We start from the raw sequence: 14,082 nt of genomic DNA on the forward strand, positions 1-14,082 counted from the left end.
ATTAGCTCAAATTCTAATAATATTACATACGTTAGATAATACCTTACAGATGTGCATATCCTAACATAAGCTGAAACAGTTCTATATTCATTATATTGTGCATTACTTGCTCTATGCTCAGATGAATATTTGCTTGTAAATTGGGACATAGGGATGCACAAGCAGCCACTGATAAGAGATGCATTAAGAATGTGCAGTTTAGTGCAACCCTGCATAGTAGACTTGTCCCCACTAGCAAGTTACATTTTAATGCTAGAATTATACAACTGATAGGTAACAGTGGTGGGAAAAATGGACTTAAATCTCAATTACAATGATGTAGTAATGGGGGTTACACAGCCACATTTGAAACCAGACCCCATATCCCAAGAAACTCAGGACATAACCGTTAATTATACAACACTGATGTAGCTAAACTCCTTGTGCCTTTTAAATTTATTTTTACATCTGATCTTCAACCACTCCTGATGTGCAGAGCTGCATTAAGGCTTGGGGTACTCAGGGCACTTAAGAAAGGGGGGGCCTATGGTCTAATACACACAAAACATTGCCACCCCCATATCTCACCATTGCCCCCTTATATCATTCCCATTCCCCCCTTGTGTTTCTCCCATTACCCCCTTGTGTCTCTTCCTTTACCCCCTCATGTCTCTCCCATTGCTGCCCCTCCATGACTTTCTCATTGCTGCCCCCTCCATGACTTTCTCATTGCTGCCCTCTCAATGTCTGTCTCATTGCTGCCTCCTCCATGCCTCTCTCATTGCTGCCTCCTCCATGCCTCTCTCATTGCTGCCTCCTCCATGCCTCTCTCATTGCTGCCCCCCTCCATGCCTCTCTCATTGCTGCCCCCTCCATGACTTTCTCATTGCTGCCCTCTCAATGTCTCTCTCATTGCTGCCTCCTCCATGCCTCTCCCATTGCTGCCCTCTCAATGTCTCTCTCATTGCTGCCCCCTCCATGCCTCTCTCATTGCTGCCCTCTCAATGTCTTTCTCATTGCTGCCTCCTCCATGCCTCTCTCATTTCTGCCCTCTTCATGCCTCTCTCATTGCTGCCCATCCATGTTTCTCTCATTCCTGCCCCCTCCATGCCTCTCTCATTGCTGCCCCCTCCATGCCTCTCTCATTTCTGCCCTCTCCATGCCTCTCTCATTGCTGCCCATCCATGTTTCTCTCATTCCTGCCCCCTCCATGTCTCTCTCATTGCTGCCCCTCCATGTCTCTCTCATTGCTGCCCCCTTCATGCCTCTCTCATTGCTGCCCTCTCCATGCCTCTCTCATTGCTGCCCCCTCCATGCCTCTCTCATTGCTGCCCCCTCCATGCCTCTCTCATTGCTGCCCCTCCATATCTCTCTCATTCCTGTCCCCTCCATGCCTCTCTCATTGCTGCCCCCTTCATGTCTCTCTCATTGCTGCCCCCTCCATGCCTCTCTCATTTCTGCCCCCTCCATGCCTCTCTCATTGCTGCACCCCTCCATGACTTTCTCATTGCTGCCCCCTCCATGCCTCTCTCATTCCTGCCTCCTCCATGCCTCTCTCATTGCTGCCCCCTCCATGCCTCTCTCATTGCTGCCCCCTCCATGCCTCTCTCATTGCTGCCCCCGTCATGCCTCTCTCATTGCTGCCCCCTTCATGCCTCTCTCATTGCTGCCCCCTCCATGCCTCTCTCATTGCTGCCCCCTCCATGCCTCTCTCATTCCTGTCCCCTCCATGCCTCTCTCATTGCTGCCCCCTCCATGCCTCTCTCATTTCTGCCCTCTCCATGCCTCTCTCATTGCTGTCCCTCCATGCCTCTCTCATTGCTGTCCCCTCCATGCCTCTCTCATTGCTGCCCCCTCCATGCCTCTCTCATTTCTGCCCCCTCCATGCCTCTCTCATTTCTGCCCTCTCCATGCCTCTCTCATTGCTGCCTCCTCCATGTCTCTCTCATTTCTGCCCCCTCCATGCCTCTCTCATTTCTGCCCTCTCCATGCCTCTCTCATTGCTGTCCCTCCATGTCTCTCTCATTCCTGTCCCCTCCATGCCTCTCTCATTGCTGCCCCTTCATGCCTCTCTCATTGCTGCCCCCTCCATGCCTCTCTCATTGCTGCCCCCGTCATGCCTCTCTCATTGCTGCCCCCTTCATGCCTCTCTCATTGCTGCCCCCTCCATGCCTCTCTCATTGCTGCTCCCTTCATGCCTCTCTCATTGCTGCCCCCTCCATGCCTCTCTCATTCCTGCCCTCTCCATGCCTCTCTCATTGCTGTCCCTCCATGCCTCTCTCATTGCTGTCCCCTCCATGCCTCTCTCATTGCTGCCCCCTCCATGCCTCTCTCATTTCTGCCCCCTCCATGCCTCTCTCATTTCTGCCCTCTCCATGCCTCTCTCATTGCTGCCTCCTCCATGTCTCTCTCATTTCTGCCCCCTCCATGCCTCTCTCATTTCTGCCCTCTCCATGCCTCTCTCATTGCTGTCCCTCCATGTCTCTCTCATTCCTGTCCCCTCCATGCCTCTCTCATTGCTGCCCCTTCATGCCTCTCTCATTGCTGCCCCCTCCATGCCTCTCTCATTGCTGCCCCCGTCATGCCTCTCTCATTGCTGCCCCCTTCATGCCTCTCTCATTGCTGCCCCCTCCATGCCTCTCTCATTGCTGCTCCCTTCATGCCTCTCTCATTGCTGCCCCCTCCATGCCTCTCTCATTCCTGCCCCCTCCATGCCTCTCTCATTTCTGCCCTCTCCATGCCTCTCTCATTCCTGTCCCTCCATGTCTCTCTCATTGCTGCCCCCTCCATGCCTCTCTCATTGTTGCCCCCTTCAGGCCTCTCTCATTGCTGCCCCTCCATGACTTTCTAATTGCTGCTCTCTCTATGCCTCTCTCATTGCTACCCCTCCATATCTCTCTCATTCCTGTCCCCTCCATGCCTCTCTCATTGCTGCCCCCTTCATGCCTCTCTCATTGCTGCCCCCTCCATGCCTCTCTCATTTCTGCCCCCTCCATGCCTCTCTCATTTCTGCCCTCTCCATGCCTCTCTCATTGCTGTCCCTCCATGTCTCTCTCATTCCTGTCCCCTCCATGCCTCTCTCATTGTTGCTCCCTTCAGGCCTCTCTCATTGCTGCCCGTCCATGACTTTCTAATTGCTGCTCTCTCTATGCCTCTGTCATTGCTACCCCTCCATATCTCTCTCATTCCTGTCCCCTCCATGCCTCTCTCATTGCTGCCCCCTTCATGCCTCTCTCATTGCTGCCCCTCCATGCCTCTCTCATTGCTGTCTCCTCCATGTCACTGTCATTGCTGCCCCTCCATGACTCACTTATTGCTGTTCCCTCCTTGTCGCTGTCATTGATGCCCCTCCATGCCTCTCACATTGCTGCCCCCTCCATGCCTCTCTCATTGCTGCACCCTCAATGTCTCTCTCATTGCTGCCCCCTCCATGCCTCTCTCATTGCTGCCCCCTCCATGCCTCTCTCATTGCTGCCCTCTCCATGCCTCTCTCATTGCTGCACCCTCCATGCCTCTCTCATTGCTGCACCCTCAATGTCTCTCTCATTGCTGCCCCCTCCATGTTTCTGGCATTGCTCTCTGAATATTCAGACAGTCCACAGAGGAATCAATGCAGTCAGACTATTGTTATTATTATTATTATTAGTAGTAGTATTTATAAATGCATGAAGCTAATAACTTGGGTGGTAGGTGCTGGGGGGCATCATACTACCCATACTGGTACACCCTTGCTCCTGGTCCTATCTCTACTCTGTTCCACACTGTCCTCTTGTCTCAGCTCTGCTTTTTTCCTACTGGATTGTAAGCTTTCATGAGCAGGGCCCTCCCTGCCATTTTCATGTCTGCATTTATTTTGTCTGCCTTGTATATCCCTGATATATGTATGATTTTTTAATTTTTTTTCACTTCAATATTTTTATTGAGACATGCAGTATATCAAACTATGGGGATACAGAATACAAAAAAAGGGGATAAGGGAAAGATACATGAAGGCACCAGGCAAAAGGGGTACATAATAGGGAAAGAACACAATTGCACATTCACTTCAGTCAAAACCATTATTTAAAGAATAAATAACAAATCCCTGTTTTATGTATGCCTTGTTTTCCCCAATGTCTGGTACTGCGGAGCACTGTTACATATTATAAATCACCCACAACAATAATAATAGTAGTATTGTGTACGTGCAGTATAGCAACTTTTACACAAGCTGCATTTTTAATCTGTCTAACAGACATTCTATCTAATAATTCCTCACAATATTTCCCATCAGTGTACATGCTGTGAGAAAAGCACAGACGGTTTCATGAGTGCAAATTTAAATGTTGAGTTATATAAGGGTAGAACTTTTTTTGAAGAATCCTGTATTTCAAAAACAAATACCAAGCCTGCACTGCCAATAATAAAGTATAGTTAAAAACACCTGTCAGCTAACGTTTTCCAATAAAATATGAGCTTTAAATTTGTGGGGTTTCAGACTTAGCTCATCACTGTACTGACGAGTGCTATCTTGTCTTACTTTCCGTAGTAATCTCATGTGATCACCCAGAACCAATCAGAATCCTACATTATAAAAAGGAACAATACTCTGGTTCATGCTTAGGGCCTGGTAAGGAGGAGAAAAGAGAAAAGGGTGGTGTCCTTATAAAACAGAATGGACATTAGTAATTATAAATAAAAAATATATATAAATATGTTAACAAAGTGTAAATGCCTGCTACTTGTACAAGTAAGCTGACAGAAGCTTGGTATTAGCATTGAATGCCAGTGAATATCAAAATATTATTGCCGGTCTTCCTGGCAAAATGGTTTCCGCCAGTGAATGAGCTCTTTCATTCTATGGGCTCTATTTATTATAGGATGAAAAGCCCTATCTCCGAATTAGCCCTAACATCAAGGGGCTACCACAGGTCATAGCAAGGGGTCTTACTGGTGGAAGACAACTTAACAAGGATTTTGGTAGTACATGTACTCTCAGCATTGTGATAACAGAAGAAAGTCAATGAAAATATGTTTTATTATGTAAATAAAGCATTTTTTATAATTGGAACTGTTTGAAATTGATTTTATTTAAAATTTCAATCTATTTCCAACTATTTATTTTTCTACTAATTGGAACTGAAGGTCAAAGTCTGCCTATAGCAACCAATCAGATTCTGGTGATCATTTTTTTAGTACATTCTACAAAATGACAGCTAGATTCTGATTGGTTGCTATAGGCAACATCTCCACCTTTTCAAACCCACAGCTTGATAAATTTACCCCTTGGAAAGACTGAATATGGTTCTTGGCATGACAATTAACTGAAATTTAATGCAGCGACCTCCCAATCACCAGATTCCAACCCAATTGAGGGATAAGATGGAAATAGTTTTTGGGAAATTCAGAGCCAGCAAATTTGCAATACCTGAGGGACATACTGGAACTAATATGGGCCAGCACTCCTGCATCACACCTTGCTGATTCCATGCTTGTTGACTTCAGACTGTTCTGAGGGCAACTGGTAAAACAACTAATGATTAGGGACCCATTAGTGGCCTACTGTCCCATGTTTAATCTTTGAATGTCATTGCTTTTTCATAAACCTATCTAATGATAAGCACAGGATTTCACATCGGAGATTACAAACATATCCCCATTTTCATGGGATCTATACCACCCTTACTTTATGTCAAATGCCTCATTACATTTTTAATATATGCATATAGTACATACAATACAAGGGTATGGGATATCTTATCTGGAAACCCTTCATCGTAAAAAAAAACACCTAAATACCAGAAAATTATTGGTTCACTAAATCACAGACAAGATCACCGAGGAACACCAGGGACACCGAGGTGGAATATAGGGGTTATTTTCATGTGAAATTTAGTCAATTTTGGCATGGGGATCCACATTAAGGAAATAACTATTATGGTTTTTTTACATTTAGGCAATTTAAAATATTTTGTTATAGGGTTAAGCTCCTCTACTACTCATTTCCCGTGATTTCCATTAATTAGTCTGTACCTGTAATGAATTATTAATGAAAACAGACATTTGTGTTACAGATTAGAGGCCATTGGAAGCATGTAATGCAGAACTCTTAATGCATGAAGTAGGCAGCTGTCTGCGTATATCTCAGTGTTCTTGTCCTGGGACCTGTCTTTGAAAAGTTAAAGTTCAGCTAAGGATAAAGAGCTTATCTGCATAAATACATAGATAAGTGAATACAATGTATGCTGGCAAGGAAATGAAGCACGCAATGCCTTCTAGGATATGATATCTTGAAAATAACAATAATTTGTATCACACACAGTAACCTGTAACAAAGGAATGATACATTGTCCCAATTTGAAACAGGTGAATCCAATACATGGGGGGGTATATTTACTAAACTGTGGGTTTGAAAAAGTATAGGTGTTGCCTATAGCAACCAATCAAATTCAAGTTATTATGTACTTAGTACATTCTACAGAATGACAGCTAGAATCTGATTGGTTGCTATAGGCAACATAACCACTTTTTCAAACTCGCAGATTAGTAAATATACACCATAGTATCATTATTTATAGCCTCAATACTAACCTACCAAATTGATTTTAAGATCAGCAATACTAATCTACCAAATTGATTTTAAGATCAGCTAGAATCCTTGGATAGAGACATGGACATAGAATAGAATTTAGTCAGACATTTGTACAGGTTTCCAGTTACCGTGTTACCTACACATAGAGGAGCCAGCAGGGGTTGAACCAATATTCAATATAGTGAGTGACTCATGCCTGAGTTATACCCCTTATGCCACTAATTCCTATAAGTAAATAATGATTCAGACAACATAATGGCTGTCTCCAAAAGTGTGTAGGTGATGGAGCCAGTTCAAAGAAGAATTCCATTTAAAAGTTTTACTTTGAAATAAAAGAACTCCCCCATCCTCAATAAGCATAACCACAGGGTTCCACTAATTGGATGGCACCAGGGCTGGATTAACCCGAGGTCTAACTGGGCTACAGCCCAGGGGCCTCGTGCATCCAGGGGGCCCTTGACAGAGCTCAGCAGCATCGGGCCTGATCAATGCTGCTGAGCTCTGTCACTGTTGTCCTTCCACGGCGCTTAGTAATCCCCATACTGAAGAGATCTCGTGAGAATGTCACAAGATCTCCCCAGTAAGGAGCTTACAGCGCGCTGCGGAAGGACTACAGTAAAGGAGGTAAGCACTGGGGGGGGGGGGCGGCGGGTGGCTTACAGGGGGGCCTCATGGGGGAATGGGGGCCCCCTTAGCCCAGGGACCTCCATTCCCTTAATCCGGCCCTGGATGGCACAGACAAATCAGCGAAGTTCTTGTGTTCTGGTGGTACTATGCCACGCAATGTTAGTTTGGGCAATGGATTTTAATATATCACATATTTCTCTGCTGATCTCGTCATTCTGTAATCACTGCTCAGCCCCTCTAGTACGCAATTAAAGGAAATATATCATCAACATGTTGAGGCAGAAATGAAGACATTTGAGGATAAAAGCCAGCAATCAGGACTGCACTATGTATTTTTTAGTATAGTCAGGACAAAAATATAAAAAACAATTCAATAGCTGAAGTATATACAGAACATGCGTCTGAATAAAAGGTAACGCTCTTTGTTCAGGGTTCATCATTGCTACATTTTACATCAACTGCGAGAGAATAATTTTTATGCTTTTTGTTGTTCTCTGAAGTAAAACTAGTGCAGAGTTCTAGAATTTCAGTAACAAGCACAAAGGGGGATATTTATCAACATGATTTTTTATGTTGCAAAAAAACCCAAAACACCTCTTGTCTCAATTCATCAATGAAATATCAGCGGTACAAGGCTGCCCCAGCAATAACGTCAGCCAAGGGGTGAGTATCTTGGGATAGGCTCATTCGGGGGCAGCCTAGCTGACGTGCGCATGAATTGGAACTTGAGAGATCAGACTTGGACTTTCACTTACGCTAATGAAAAATAAATAAATAAACACAGAAATTGTAAAGAAACTAGAATAGAATTGATAAACATGCTTTATTCCAAGACTAATGCATCTTTTTACTCAATATTTTTGTTATTGCCATCCTGAGATGTACATATATGGCCATGATGCTTGATAAATAAGCTATACCATGTTTTGTATAGGGAAGTTACTGGCGACGGCCCCTACGAATCTTATCACTAGTGGTGGTTACTGCCAGTGATAGCAGCGTAACCCCTGGTTGTTTTGGGCATAGTCTCATTTGACAAATATTCCACTCAATCAAATGCTGTGTAACGTTCCGAAATTTATTGGTTTTATAAAAGAACAGAGCAACCACCTAAGTGAGCAATTCCACTACACACGTGTAGCCATATTGGACTACTTTGGTTCTTCAAATGTCGCCATAAACAAGCAGGTCCTAACACAATGACCTGCTCCTGTACTGCTGGGTTGAGTAACAGACCACATATGAGATTCCATACCTAATCAAACTTAATCCAAATGGACTGTGAATGAGAAGCCCACACACAGGGCAATGAGTGATCACTTTATTTAAAGTGACCAAATATTTCAATCACTATAATTCCAATTCCTATATGGTCATCATAATTCTAACTCAAGTTCTCCATGTAATTTACTATGGAGTCTGGCAGTGGATCACAAGCCTGGCCTGTATCACATCAGGAGAAAACTGGATGTTATATTCCACTTCTAGCTAAAAACTATAACCTAAATATCTGAAAACTGTGTTTAGTTCAGTATTCATAGTGTAAAATGTGATTTGTACATATCATTTATTGACTGAACATAAGTACACTACAGTATGGTGTGGTCCTCTATGGGACAGTATAGTGCACTACAACCAGGTGTGGAACTTTAGTGGGTGCAGGGGGTGAATCAGGATTGCCAAGCACCCCATACCTCTTCTACGGAGCCCAGAGGTTTGGGGGGAAAATGGAAATTCAGAGTCGCCCCCACCTCTGAGGATCCTATTCTTCCAGTAGACCTCCATTCTGCTTTCAGTAGAACAGAGATCGGAGGCTCCTTCTGACTGTGGTATGCACACTGGATGCCTGTGCTGGACCACATATGCTCAGAAAAGGCCGTCTCCCTGCTCTATGAAGAGCAGAGGGAGGTTCTGGGAGGAGAGAACAGCATTTCCGGGCCCATACACAGATTTAGGTAGGGCCCAGTTCGGCCCCTGCCTGTAACATGAATATTTTGGTTGGTCTATACCAGTGATTGCTAACCTGTGACACTCCAGGTGAAACTACAAGCCCCAGCATGCCTTGTCAGTAGATAACTAGCTGATAGTTGGCAAAGCATGCCGGGGCTTGTAGTTTTATAACACCTGGAGTGTCACAGGTTAGCCATCACTGGTCTATACTCTGTTATATCCCCGGCTGACATTGGTGTACGTCACATATAAAACGTGCTACTTATGAGCCTCCCCTGCTTAAATTGTGTTTTTTTTTTCTTTTTTGTCTCAAATGTTACTTTTTCTCTCAAACTTGATCAATTCATTTATCAACCATAACAATATGAAAGATATAACCCAAGCAGTGAGTTCATATAAGCAATGCTTTTTCTGTTTCTGGAAATGCCAGTTTGGAAGACTTTCACAAAAAACAATAATGGGGCTTGAAATTGAACTTTTTATTTCTGATTATTAAGCACTGGCAAATCCTGTGTTAGAATAACTATGTGGCTGCTCTTGCGAAATTGCAATGCAAACCAAAAATAAATTTACCTAATGGTGTGGCTCTTGCTTCTATAATAATAGTATTCCGACTTTTCCTACACCAGCGAGTTTCCGACTAAATGCAGACAGGCAGAACATATTTTATTATTAAACACAGAGCATGTCATTGAATCTTTACTTTGGGTGATTTAAAAAAATAAGTTTATCCTTCTTGGTTTCATTACTTGTTAAAATATCCAAGCACAAGGAATAAATCACTTTAAACTGCAATCTCTCCATAACCGGTACGGTATAACCTGGCCTACAATCCAGCAGGATGAATATTTTTCTTCACTGTTGACAGTAATCTATGTACATTGGTTATGCTTCCAGCATTAATTTTAACCTCACCGCAAAGTGATGTAGCTTGTGCGCTGTGTTTCAGCGATGTAAAGAGACTTTGTGTTTTCTTTTGTGTGGGTAAAAATGCTGCAGACAAGGAAAGTTTTGTGTGTGTGTCACTTTCCTCAGGATAACGAGGACTAATGACTTGCAGTATGTTTATGCATTACAGCGGTGCTGTGCACTTGCAGACAACTAGGTTTTCAAATATCTTTTTTGATGATATTAAAAAGCACCCAAGTACAACTTTAAGGATGGAGAATGTTTGTGCTGTTCCTACAGTTTCAGATGAGTCCACGGGCAAGCATTATTCTTGGTACTAGTGTAGACCTGAGTTATAAAAATTGTATATTACGGAATTGTGGTGTTTATTTTAGCCGGTGTCTTGTCTACAATGGTGTTCAGGCTTGTTTCTACTTTTTTAACCCTGGACGTTACTGTAGCAATCTTTTGTGACAGTGACTCCTGGCCAATGAGGGGTTGATGCGGAGATTAAAGTGCATTCAGGTCAAGACTTGAATACTGTGATACACTATTTACATGCCTCCCAATTGTCCTGATTTAGGCGGGACAGTCCTGATGTAAGGTCTCTGTCCCGTTGCCCCACTCATTGACAGCTTTGTACTACGGTGAGAACATTGGGAGGTGTGCCCTGTTCACTCTGCCGCTCTGTATAGCAGACAGCGGTGAACAGGTTCCACGTGCACCTCACGCTGGTGCGTATGGCATTGGAAGGGTGTTTTGAAGAGGGTTGGTGGCGGGCCAGGGCTTTGAAGAGCTGAACACTCTCCTGGTAGGACGTAGCCATGCCCTGTAATGCATGTCCAATGGGCATATTTTCCCAATTCCCCAACTTAAAAAGTTGGGAAGTGTCCTTATGTACTTAGAAAACTATGTCACTGTATAATACAAAGGTCTATGACTTGTTATAAGGTAGGCAGTAAACTATTTCAAAATGGGTAGAGTGTACAATGCATTAAAGTCATGTTCACATTAAAGTGCCTTGTTTTGTCCCCTGATTGAGCTAAACTCTAGCACAACATTTATCTTATTTTTTACACAAAACAAAAGCATTAACCATGATAAAAGTGACTTAAAAAAATCCAACAAAAATATAATGCAATGAAACCAAAATGTTGTATTAAACTATAGTTATATCAACACCAATTTCTACTGATCCTTTTAAATATACCTAAATATTTACTAACAAAGTGCAAATACTAAGCACCTATTCCAACCAAACATCAGTTAGCTTTGTTGGATCTAGGGATCTTGTGTAAGTAAAACAAATAATGCAAATACTTTATAGGTTGCTATGGGTCACTACTTGTCCATAGCAAAGAGTCTTCAGAGACTAGTTTTTTACTTTTTATTTTGCTTAATAATCTAAATACTAAAACAAACAAATCAAAAACAAACCCCAGCAAAGAACAAAAACCCCCTAGAAATATATATATTTTTTTGCTGATCATGTATCATAAAAAGTATTAAAAGTGCATCAATAACAAGTTGGTGTAAGCAGGCAGTGCAGACAAGGGCTTACCTTATATCCAAGTTCTTAGTAACAACCCAGGTACTAGCAAAATACTGTGTGTAAATCAAGTTCAGCTCCTCCTCGGGTACCTTTCCTTTTTGTGTTGGGATAATATTCTGGTGATTCTGTGTAGAATAGTTCCCAGTCCCCGTTATATTACACTACGCCCGTGGAGACCAGCTCCACACTCACTATTTCTTACTTCTCAGACATGCATTAATGGTAACAGCTGATTTTATTTTTGCTTGCATGTAAAAAGGTGGACCCTGCCGTCTATTTTTAGGGCCTGAGTCCTGTCTGCCCAATGCCAGATTTTCTTACTGTCTCTAAGAACCTGTTTGTAAAGATACCATAAACTTCCCTATGTGTGAAAGTAAAAATTAACTCACTTTAGCTCTTCTAATCACCTAGTTTATGTATTATTGTTATAATCCAAAGAACTAAAACACTGTAACAATTACACTCTAATATCTTATGTCCTGGGAGGTGTGAACATTGGATGGCTGAGCTACTTATGTATGCGGTTGGCAGACTTGTGATTGGATGGTAACTTAATGTCACAAGCTCAGCTATCAGACTTTGATTTTATATAGCAGCATGAGTAACTAGGTTGGTGAGCAGAGCTGCCAGTCTACATTGTGCTACTTACAGGATGAAACACAAGGTTGATTTAACAGCTCTGCTTCCTAAAGCAGTTTTGTGGCAGATAAAGTCCCTTTAGCAGTAGTGTCTGTAGAAACATAACATATAAGACATCTATACATCTACAGAGACTGGCCGTATATATGTCAAGATTGAGCACGTATGTGTTATAATGCATATAGGCATCTCTACTCCGTTAGCTCACATCATTCAACAGTTTGCAGCATGAAATAACTACAATAGGTGATCGTTTGAAAGTAGCATAATCATTTTTTCTATTTTTTTGGGCAGCTTTGATGCATAAAAAGATGAAAAAAATGAAACTTTAAAAAAAGTTTTGTGTCTACACGATAGCATTTGGTACAGTGCGTAATTGTGTATTTTTCTGCTACCTGTTCAAAAAAACACCTTGCAAGTCTTGTTTCTGGGTTTTGTGCTGTACATTAAAATCTAACAGCTGAGACTGGTCTCCTACAGGCAGAATCCCCCCCACTCTGATCACCCGCTGAATGATTCTTGGGACAGCAACTGTTAGGTGTACTTCCCTTTCTTTTCTGTAAAACATATTTATAGCTCCATTACCTAAACTAACTAACTATTTATTTGCCAGCTGCACTACATAAATATGTGTCTAGGGTTTTAAAAATATATTTTCAATAACAAAGGCAGAGACAACTGTTACCCAATGTTGCAATTAAAGATCCATGGAGACACAGAAAATATGTGGATAATGTCCTTTGTTAATTAAAAAATAATTGAAATATTAAGCTAGTGGTTTATGATGGGAAATTAATATGTTAGTAGGCCGAAGAAATGCAAGCGTATTCTTCGGGGGAAAAAAGAGCAAAACTCCCCAGAAAGTACTTTATTCTAAATTTACTTTTCTAGTAAAAAAGAATGCATTATTATTTTTGGTGCTGGCTCTTTGGGGACACTGTCGAACTATAGTGTTTGTGTGTGTGTGTGTGTGTGTGTGTGTGGGGGGGGGGGGTGAATACTGAATTTCTTACACTGACATTCCGACTTGCGGTTTGGATTTGCCTTGTGAGTTAGCATACTGCTGTGCTCATAACTCATCCAAAAACAATAGAAAACAAACAGTGGACGCGCATTTATCCTGAGGTTTTTTTTTTATCCTGCATTAGTATATGGACTACACTTGGATACTGCAATAAAAAGCATGGACACGTGCAAAAACTTCACTTATCAGTCTGTAGCAAAATCCTAAAAAAAAAAAGAAATTAAAAAACAGAAGAATAGAACTTAAAATCGATCTTGAAAAAAACAATTAAATAAAGCACTTTTGGAAACGCTTAATAAACACATCTACGTCTACAAATTGCCATTTTGTGGGGGAGGCATCTTGCATTCTGTAGATTGCTACAAACGCTAGAAAAAAAACATAATAAATATGTGCAAGTGCATTTATAGGGTTAATTGTTCCAACGGAGCACTGGAGCATAGAAAAATGATTCCTGCAGTAATCCGCTCTAAAGAACCAATATTATTATTATTATTATTATTATTATTATGTAAAATAGGAAAGTCCTTGAAAAAAAGGAAACACTAAAAAAATAAAGCACTTTTGAAAACACTGATCTGTTTAAAGTACTTAGAAACACACACACACACACACACACACACACACACACACACAAAATAATAACAAAGCTTGGTGACAAAGGGCCTATTCAGTGCATACTTGCCAACATTGGCAAGTTGTTTCCCGGGAGGCAGGTGGGTGTGTAGGGGCGGGGCTTGCATAATTGTGTCATTAGCCCCGTCCCCAAACTGTCATCAGTATGTTGAGCCAACAAAAACAGGGGGCGGGGCCACAATAACGCATGCACAGCGTCACTGAGCCCCATCCCCA

General features: G+C 42.2%; 1 protein-coding gene across 2 annotated transcripts in view; it reads right to left on the bottom strand.

The window, feature by feature from the left end:
* The window catches only part of XIRP2 (xin actin binding repeat containing 2), a 228,763-nt gene that overhangs the window by 78,282 nt on the left and 136,399 nt on the right, over positions 1–14,082 (bottom strand). Inside the window, exon 1 of one of the 2 annotated variants that reach the window (XM_075180722.1) lies at positions 11,577–11,848. The exons of the other annotated variant lie outside the window; for it this stretch is intronic. The gene's annotated coding sequence lies outside the window, so the exon portion shown is untranslated. Of the gene's footprint in view, positions 1–11,576; positions 11,849–14,082 lie in introns of those variants that run through there. 2 annotated transcript variants of the gene reach the window in all.

This window comes from Mixophyes fleayi, chromosome 7 (assembly GCF_038048845.1).
Source record: "Mixophyes fleayi isolate aMixFle1 chromosome 7, aMixFle1.hap1, whole genome shotgun sequence".
NCBI lineage: Eukaryota > Metazoa > Chordata > Amphibia > Anura > Limnodynastidae > Mixophyes > Mixophyes fleayi.